This window comes from Benincasa hispida, chromosome 4 (assembly GCF_027475165.1).
Source record: "Benincasa hispida cultivar pf3 chromosome 4, pf3_genome.v1.1, whole genome shotgun sequence".
NCBI classification, from domain to species: domain Eukaryota; kingdom Viridiplantae; phylum Streptophyta; class Magnoliopsida; order Cucurbitales; family Cucurbitaceae; genus Benincasa; species Benincasa hispida.
In genome coordinates this window covers 33,958,891-33,969,879 of record NC_143481.1, presented here as the reverse complement: position 1 = coordinate 33,969,879, position 10,989 = coordinate 33,958,891, and positions in this window count along the sequence as shown.

The following is a 10,989-nucleotide window of genomic DNA, read 5'->3' as shown; positions in this document are numbered from 1 at the left end:
AATAATCCGAGGTCGAACATAGGGACTTGTAACTATATATTTGCGGTGATTTTGCATGCAGCGGTTGAATAAAAGAATAAAGGGGATGTTGCTAAGTTAATCCTACTCCTACTTCTATCTAACAGACAACGCAATGAGAACATGCATGAAAGTAGAGATGCGACGAAAAATGGATAAAATGCGGAGATGTTTTTATTGCAAAACTTAAGGGTGACCGCAAGGGAACCTTAGTCAACGTCATACTATGCGATCATGTTACAACCATACATGGCAAGTCATTTTCCAATGGACATGCGGTGCTCCTAATTCTAGGACGCATGTGTTGAACGCAAGATGACCATAGAGCTTATTCCTAAGTCTCTACTCTTGTCCTATGCAATGATGCAAAATGCATGAAAGCAAGGTGACCACATTCAATCATATCTTGTCTCTAGGATGCATAATAACAAATAGTGCTCATTCCTAAGCACCTATCTCTTGTATTATGAGTTTTTAGATTCTGACCTGGCCTTCCCAAGCCTAGATCCTATCCTTAGACTACCCTCCCAAGTATCCCTAATGGACGAATGAAGCATACATAATACAAGACAATCACATAAACTTCGCTGACCTATGATTGTTACTATCCCTAGTGAACAACGCATACCTTGCTTAATGCGTCCAACCACTTACCCTCTTGGGCAGTTGATTGTTGCTGAATTCACTCATAGACAAGCAATGCGTTAACCCATAGACAAGCATTGCAGCAACTTCACACTAAGCAAATAAGATTACTCACATACTTGCACAACGCACACCTCTCGGTGGGTTGCTACATGCTTAATATCCCTAATCCACATGACTAAGTATGCAATACCCAAGCAATCTCACTAAGTGTTGCAATGAAAGTAAAGATGCTAAGCAAGAAGATAGAAATGAAGTCGAAAGAAAAGAGAAATGCATTGAAAAACACATTGTATTAATTTCTTAATTCCAAAATGTTATGCAATACAATATGAGAAAAGAAAGGAAAAGAAATGATCAGCTGGAAGCAAAGATTTGCTTCCAGCGGATGTGTGTCAAGGTTGCCGGTGGTACCATGGATGGGTGGAAGAGCTGACTCTCTCGAGATCTAACTCCGGTCGAAGGCTTCGATCATCACTCGGAATGGATGAAGGAGGTGAATAACCCTCAGCCATCTTCTTACGCAGTTTGTCTAGATCGCGGGGAAAATCCCCGGTTAAGGGACAATCTTTGGATCCCTGGAATTTTGCTCATCGGCTTCTATTTATAGAGTTTGGATCGTCGACAGTATTAATTGGACTGCTCTGAGTTTGACGTTCGGCGTGTCAGTCCTTTTTGAACCTCTGCCACCAACGGTGAGGTAGGTGAAATGTCAACATCAGCTTTGGATTTTCTCGAGGTAGATGCATTGATGCGTTCATTCCACCAACCTTGCGTTGATCCCATTAGAGTGCGTTGTCGCATAGCCGTAATCATTTAATGGCCGCATTTGCTTAACATCGTAACTCTACATGATGACCGCATTTGCTTTGACGAGCGCAACTCCCATGCGATGGACGCATATGACTAATTAACGCAACATCCATGCATTGATCGATGCGTTTGCCTTGCGATGGAGTGTTTCTCCGCATGCGGTCGTCTATGCCATGGTCCGATTTCCGCTTTTGCATTCATTTCCTACATTGGCTATGAAAATAGAACATTGAACGCATAATTAACGCAAAGTAATGGGTTAGTTGAGATTCGCCATGCTGATCAACGCAAACTCTTTTTCTCATGAATTCTTAGCACGATCAACGCAATTTCTGCCTAACAACGTTCATAATTCTAAGTAAAAGGACTAAGATAGCATGCATTTCTGCATGTCATCACAGGGCTGTGGCAAACTCAAAGGAACCTTGGAGTCATCTTAGAAGCAAGCATATAGAATGAAAATATTACTTGATCAGGGAGTTTGTGCATCGCGGTGATGTAATAGTCACGAAGATCGCGTCAGAGCACAACATTGTTGATCTGTTTACAAAGGTTGTCACAGCTAAAGTATTTGAGGGTCATTTGGAGAATCTAGTTCTACGGGACATGCAACATCTTATCTAGGGCAAGTGGGAGATGATACTGGTGTATAGAGTATGCCCTAGTTTATTGTATATTGTACTTGTTTTTCATGTATTGTACATTAGTCTCCCGAGGCATTAGGACAAGCGGGAAATTGTTGGGATTGATGTCTTAATTCTCCCAGAGTCTCATAGTTTATAAACATTGTACACAGTTATTAATAAAATAAGAGTTATTTTATTTACATTTACTCATATCCAGTAAACAAAGATTCGTGGCTATTTTATGTAAATTTAAACATGTATATGAGATATACAAGTGGATCATGCCTTAAGTAATAACCTAAAAGGTCTATAATATATGGATAAGGAGGGATACATTATCCTGGTGACACTACGGATACAACTTGCTTTGTAGAGATTTACATGTGTTGTTAACCACTACGGTGGTCTGATCCTGACTATTCATGTGGAGACATGTGAGCGGGGGTGTCTTATACAAAAAGTTTGTATAAGACCGGACCACGAGATGATTAGTCTCTCTGTATAACACCATTGATAATTGAGACTTACATCTCACTATAATGACCATAGGTGACATGATCTTAATCCTGAGTGTTTTGGAAACTCCTGTCTATGAGGATGGTCCTTTTATTAGTATGGGTGAGAGTGGCTAGATTACCAACTCAACAAGCCTACCTTTTTGGGGATTTGTCTGATTAGGGAGCTGGGAACTCAATTACACAAGATGGAATTCACTCCTTCCCCGAAATAGGGGTAAGTAGATAAATTGCTCCCTTAAAGGTTGATTTCGGGTCTTGAACATAGTGGCCACATCCTATCTTTGGAAGAGAGGACCTAGCCATTGTAGGTCTATGACTTATTATTCATTAGAGGAATCAGTGGTACTTAAGGAGTTAGATGTAACTACAGGGGCAAAATAGTAAATTGGCCCAGCTATACTTACGAGCGATCTGGGAAGGGTGATCGCACTACTGATTGGTTGATTTGGACTCAGAAATATATCTGTAGTGAAAAGAGTGTAGCTATGGGTATTTAGTGGAGTGTCCAGCAGTTAGCGAATGGTGGATCCTTTGACTAAAGAGTTTAATCACTTATTCACGTACTGTTGGAGCTTCAAGCCACAGGGCCATAAGGTCCCCTTGGTAGCTCAATGATTCAAGTTAAGAATTAGTTTTTGGGGTTAGTTTTAAGTGTTCAAATTAACAAGAGAAAATTCAATTATATATGATATAATTGGTGTGATGTATGACATACATCATTTGGAGGAATTGATATAAATATGATTTATATCAAATACCATAAAATAGAAAAAGAACTATGGTTTGTATGTTTTATGAGATGAAATATTAAAACTATAGATTATAAATATTGTTGGGTTTTATGTCCTAAAACTCGTGGTTTGTAAACAATAGAACTTATTTTGAAAATTCAATAAGTTGTTATTGATAGATGTTTTGCTTATGAGGAATCCAATATATTGAATAGATGTTTTGTTTATGAGAAATCCAATAAACCTAAAAAGACCGTTGACTATTACATGAGTACTTGAACTTTATGTGGAGACATAAAAGTGGATCAGGTTTGAGTAAATAGTCAAAATGATCTATAATATATGAATAAGGTTGGGTGCCTTATTCTGGTAACACTATTGGATGCAGCTTACTCTATAGTTGTTACAAAGAGTTGTAAAGTGCTACAAACGAAGTGATCCTAATTCGTACATGTTATGACATGAGGAGTGGGGGCGTCTTGTGCAAAAGAGTTTGTACAAGATCGGACCACGAAATCAGTCACTCTTACTTTATAACATTGTTTAATGTTTAAGACTAACTATTTCAAAGCGATGACCTAGGTAACTTGACCTCAATCCTGAGCTAACTACAAACTCCTGTTTATTTAGGATTATCCTTAAATTTGCATAGGTAAGGGTTGGCTCAACAGCGCCGGCTTAATAACCTCCTATTTCAGGGGTAAGACCGGATAGATAGTCAAGGACATAGGGTGCAAGAAGGAATTCACCCTTACCTGTTGTTTAGGTATAGTAGAGCGGTTATTCCCTTAAGTGTTGATTTTGGGTAGGGGCCTCACCCTCTCATTGGCCCGAGAGGGACTCGATTTGTTGACTGGATCACAAATCATTTGTTTGTTAGAGAATCAGTGGAACTTAGGGAACAAGAGGTAATTTTGGGGGTAAAACAGAGATTTGACCCAACCATTATTATAAACAACCTGTGAAGGGTTAACCTACTAATCATGGTTATATCGAGTGGACATGATGGAAAAACACAAATAATGGAATTTTGGTTTTTCCATTATCATCTTCAAGTTGCTGACCCATAACCCACTATCTTTAGGCTTCAATTACTCCAAGCATGAGCTACATATCAAGCAACCATCTTCTTTGCATGATTGTCTGCAATATATTGAGAAGATTGAAGTGAATTTAGAGCATGCAATTTAGAATTTTTGTTCAAAAATTCGTGTGAAGAAGGTGTCCTTCATGTGGGTTACTGCTGTGAATGCTTCTCCAAGTTCCCATAATTCAAGCTTATTTTGAGTCCCACAACTCAACCTAAAGCACCGAGAGAATAGTGAGGAAGATCTTGAGGTGGTCTACAACAAGATTTGGAGAAATTTGCAGATGGAAATTGAGATTTCAAGAGTTCTACAAAGGTATGACTTCAAACTCAATTGTTTCCATAAGAACATGCTAAATGATGTGAAGAAGTGCTATGTGATAGTACTACACGATCGTCTACCTGTTGGGGTTTGTGACCTAAAGTTTCGTGTCATAGTAGTTTGTAGACAACTTTATATGAACACTTGTGATGTATAATATAAATGATATTTACTTCACTACTTGACTTTACACATTAAGATGTTTTTTATTTTACCACAAACCAATAAACTTAATATCCCTGGTTGTCTTTATGTAACTTAAGCATTTATGTAGTGACATACAAGTGGATCATGTCTTAAGTGACAATAAAAATAATATGTAGTATATGGATATAGGAGAGAAACCTTATCCTGGTAACACTACGGACGTGGCCCGCTTTGTGGAATTGTTACAAATATTGTGATTTGTCACAGATGGTCTGATCCTGATCATTCGTGTAGTGGACGTGAGTGGGGGCGTCCTATACAAAAAGAGTTTGTATAAGACTTGACCTCGAAGTGTTAATGTCTTGTCATATAACCCCGTTCATGATTGAGACTTCACTTCACTAGGATAACCATAGGAAACATGACCTCAATCTTGAGTGAGTTGGGAACTCCTGCCATTGAGGGCGATCCTTTGATTTACATGGTTGCGAATGGCCAGAGTGTAGACTCAAACCTACCATTTTGGGGATTCGTCTGATTTGGGAGCTGGGAACTCAGCTTCACAAGATGGAGTTCACTCCTTTCCCAAAGTAGGGATAAGTAGATAGATTGCTTTCTTAAGGGCTGATCCCGGGGCTAGAACGATGTGGCACCACACACCTTCTCATGGCCTGAGAGGTGTTCACACATAGTAGGACTATGTTGTATTGTTTATTAAAGGGATCAATGGTACTTAAGGAGGAATATGTAATTACAGGGGCAAAATGGAAAATTGGCTTGCTGTAATTACAAACATCTGTGAAGGGTCATCGTACTGATGATTGGTTATATCCAATGGACATAGAAATATATCTATGGCAAGAAGAGTTCAAATGTCGGTCTTTAGTGGAATGCCTGAAAGTTAACGGATGGTGGATATCATGACTAAAGAGTTTAGTCAGCTATTCACTTACCGTTGGAGATTCGAGCCATAGGTCCAAAAGGTCTCCTTGGTAGCTTGGATACAAGTTGAGAGTCAGTTTTTATGTCAGTTTGAAATGTTCAAATTGACAAGAGGGAGTTCAATTATATATGATATAATGGAACAAGTTAATTAAATATGATATAATTAACTTTATGTATGAGATACATTAATTTAGAGGAAATTAGATATAAATATGATTTATATCTAGTAGAGGAAAATATATAATTAATAAATGATATTAATTTATATGTTATGATATGATAAGATCACATTCATTGGACGGTTATAAAGGAAATTTATATGCCTTTATGTATGTTGTGGATGTTTAGTATGTCTAAAATTTTGCAAGTTGTTATAAAATTGGGTTAGACGTTTAAAATCCATAACAAAGAACCTGCATGCTCAACCACTCATTTTAATAGTTAAAATATGTCATTAAAACTTGTAAAACTCGGGTTACAATCTCAACCGGTATATAATCCTGTCGAAGGTTGGGGGTACTTAAGTTGACAGTTTACGAAACACCTCCTACCTGGGGATTGTGGCTGAATTATTGAGCATGGGTAACCGGTTTTATGAGCATACGTGAACAATGTGAGATAATGAAACGGTTTATCACCTAGACATCGTAGGTTTAAATCCATTTATAAGGGTTATACTTGGATAAACCACTTAGACTTAGGGTTTTTTTTATTAGCCGAAAAGAATCTAAGTATTAATTAAGCCAATTAATAGAACACTTCAATGAGAGTTCAATAACTTCTATATGATAAAGTTATTAGAAAACTTTAATGGGAGATTAATAACATATACGAAATGTTATTCTTAGCTCTTACGTCTCTAAGAGTTCACAATCTAGATTTAAGCAGTACTTCGTGTCACCCTGGGAGTGATCTCCATACGGAAAGTATTTTTTTAGCTTAAATCTAGATTTCGATGAATAAGGAGAAATTGTTCGAACAGAAATCAAATATATGATTTCAACTGCCACATCTCCACATAGTTTACACTGTGAGATTCATATGACATTTTGTGTCAACCTGAGAATGACCTCCATACGGAAAGTGGATGTATGAGTCAATAACAAGGTAAACGGGGGAAGTAGTTCATTGTAAGTGGGTGAAGGAAATGTGTCAACATATTCTGCGGTCTCTTTCGTTAGTTTGGACTGTGAGATTCCTATGTTGCGCCTACTGGTTAGCTTTAAGTGGCCCTTTACTAGTCGTTTAACGACGGTTATCCCCACGGAGGGTTGTAACATAGGATTCAGAACCTCAAGCTCCAGAAATGGATAGGATTTCTTAGGTCCATTCCCAACCTTGACTCTCCACTTCGGTAGCATAGTTGAGACCGACCTTTGACATCTGAAAACGGAAGGTTACACTTACAAAAGTATTAAGTGTTAGTAATTTCTTATCAAAAGCGGTAGCTAAATGACTATCAGAATATGAGTTATTCTAGAGATAGTATTTAGTGTCTTGTTGTAGTATCGTTGTAAAAGAATAATCTTGGGTACATTATTAATTTGCTAAAACTTGATTGGATTTAAAAGCAATTCACTTATAGAATTTGTTTATAGTTTCATAATGACGAGTTCGATAATACAATTGTTGGCATCGGATAAACTGATCTGGGATAGTTATGTAACTTGGAAATCAAATTTGAACACTATACTGGTAATAGACGATTTATGGTTTGTCTTAACAGAGGATTATCCTCCCGTTTCGAGCTCTAACACATACCAAACTGTTCGAGATGTGTATGATAGATGGATCAGGGCAAATGATAAAGCTCGTGCTTATATCCTTGCCAACATATTTGATGTTTTGGCGAAGAAACATGAGGATATGGGTACTGCCAAAGAGATTATGGAATCTCTACGAGGGATGTTTGGACAACCGTCCTTCACCCTAAGGTAGGATGCCATAAAGTACATTTACAACAGCCGCATGAAAGAAGGGGCCTCTATTCGTGAATATGTCCTGGACATGATGGTCCACTTTAATGTGGTGGAAGTAAATGGCGCTATTATTCACAAAAGAAGTCAATTTGGTTTTATTCTAGAATCTCTTCTGAAGAGTTTTCTGCAATTCTGCACAAATGCACTTATGAATAAAATTGAATATAGTTTGACTACTCTGCTGAATGAGCTACAGGCTTACCAGACTATGTTAAGAACTAAATGTCTGGTAAATGTTACTACTGCTGAGAAGAGAGGAATGTCCTCCAAGCTTGATGTTGCTTCCTCTTCACAAAGTAAGAGTATTCCTGTCAAGAAGGACAAAGGGAAAGGGAAGAAGAAACCGGTGGAAAGAAAAGCAAGAAAAATGTCGTAGACAAAGGGAAGTGTTTCCACTGTAACGAAGAAGGGCACTGGAAGAGAACCGCCCTCAGTACCTTGCCGAGAAGAGAGCAGAGAATGCTAAATAGGAAAACTTGTTCCTGAGGACCGCTTTCTCAGCTTGACCAGTGCGAGAAGTTGCTGCTTGATCTTACATGCTTTTGTTATCTTGTAAAAAATAAATTGTATATATTCTTGTGTTAAATGAAATATTCATTTTCGAAAATTGTGTTTGTTCTATCTCATAGCAACTTTTGTTAAGAATCAAACTGTCAAAAGTCATTTGCAAATATTAAGATATTTAAAAACGACTAGATCAAAGTATAGAAAGTTTAAAGATTTCTAGATCTGACTGTTAACAAGAGTTGTTAAGACAGATTAGATGCGTCTTATTCAAAGAGTTAAGAGTACCTCAATGTAGTGGGAGGAAAGTATGACTTCCTGGTCATTATTGAGAATAAGATGCATTCTCATATAGTTTAATAAGAAGCCTATTATACACTAACAGTTTTACAATGATTCTCTCAGCTAAATTGTTTGAGAATCACCTAGTATACTAGGAATATCAGTTTAATAACCTAGGGCAAGTGGGAGAAATATCGGGTATACCAAATGGTAAACTATGGGTATGAGATGCCCTAGTTTATTATATTTCTCTATAAAACTCAGAAACTCAGTCATACATATTGGATATATTAGTTACTAATGGAGTTTTTAGTCCAAGTGGGAGTTTGTTGGGTTTTATATCCTAAAACTCGTGGTTTGTAAACAATAGAACTTATTCTGAAAATTCAATAAGTTGTTATTGAATAGATGTTTTGCTTATGAGAAATCCAATAAACCTAAAAAGACCGTTGACTATTACATGAGTACTTAAACTTTATATGGAGACATAAAAGTTGATCAGATTCGAGTAAATAGTCAAAATGATCCATAGTATATGAATAAGGTTGGGTGTCTTATTCTTGTAAGACTATTAGATGTGGCCTACTCTGTAATTGTTACAAAGAGTTGTGAAGTGCTACAAACGAAGTGATCCTAATTATTACATGTTATGACATGAGGAGTGGGGGCATCTTGTGCAAAAGGGTTTGTACAAGATCGGACCATGAAATCAGTCACTCTTACTTTATAACGTTGTTTACTATTTAAGACTGACTATTTCAAAGCGATGGCCTAAGTAATTTGACCTCAATCCTGAACTAACTACGAACTTCTGTTTATTCGGGATTATCCTTAGATTTGCATAGGTGAGGGTTGACTCAACAGCGTCGGCTCAATAACCTCCCATTTCAGGGGTAAAACCAGATAGATAGCTAGGGATATAGGGTGCAAGAAAGGATTCACTCCTACCCGTTGTTTAGGGATAGTAGAGAAGTTGTTCCCTTAAGTGCTGATTCTGGGTCTTGAACAAGAGGCCCCACCTTCTCATTGGCTCGAGAGGGACTTAATTTTTTGATTGGATCATAATCAATCATTCATTAGAGGATCAGTGGGACTTAAGGAACAAGAGGTAATTTTGGGGGTAAAACAGAAATTTGACCCAGCCGTTATTACGAACAACCTGTGAAGGGTTAACTTACTAATCATGGTTATATCGAGTGGACATAATATATCTACAGTGAGGGGAGTTCAACTATGGGCTTTAGTGGAGTATCCCATTAGTTAACGAATGGGGGTTAATTCGGTCTAATGAGTTTAGCCAATTAATCTCGGATCGTTGGAGCCCATGATCTGTAGGTCTGTGAGGACCTCCTACTAGCTCGTAAATGGATTAGCTTTAGAGTAGCGTGATAAGTTAATTTGAAACGAACAAATTAGAATTAAAGAAACTAGTAATTATTGAGATATAATTACACGTTTAATTTTTAAGAATTAAACGGAATTGGAGAATTAATATTTAAATATGATTTAAATATATGAAGGTGGATTTGTGTAAAATTAATTTAATATTTGATATTAAATTAATTAGAATTATTTAAATTGTTTAAATAATTATTTATTAATTTTATTAGAAAAATTAATTTTGTAAAGTTAATAATATTTTCAATTTTGAAAACATTTGAAAAAGATGGAAAAAGATGGAAAAACACAAATAATGGAATTTTGGTTTTTCCATTATCATCTTCAAGTTGCTTACCCATAACCCACCATCTTTAGGCTTCAATTACTTCAAGCATGAGCTGTATATCATGCAACCATCTTCTTTGCATGATTGTCTGCAATATATTGAGAAGATTGGAATGAATTTGGAGCATGCAATCTGTAGAATTTTTGTTGAAAAGTTCGTGTGAAGAAGATGTTCTTCAAGTGAGTTGCTGCTGTGAGTACTTTTCCAAGTTCCCTTAATTCAAGCTTATTTTGAGTCCCACAACTCAATCTAGAGCACCGAGTATAGTGGGGAAGATCTTGAGGTGGTCTACAACGAGATTTGGAGAAATTTGTAGTTGGAAATCAAGATTTCAAGAGTTCTACAAAGGTATGACTTCAAACCCAATTGTTTCTGCAAGAGCATGCTTTAGTTTTTGCCAAAATTAATGAATTAGAGTGCTTATTGATCATTGTTTCTTCCGCTGCTTGCTGAACAATCCAACAAATATAATATGGTAAGTTGGTTATCATATTTATTTATAATGTATTAATTATATGATAATTAATTTCTTTTCCTCTAATATCCGATTAAGTGGGAGGTTATTGGTGGTTTTATGGTAGCCGTGAGATAAAAAGGAAAATTGTTTTCCTAAAATTAAGAGTTGCCTCATTTGGAAAGAACTCAT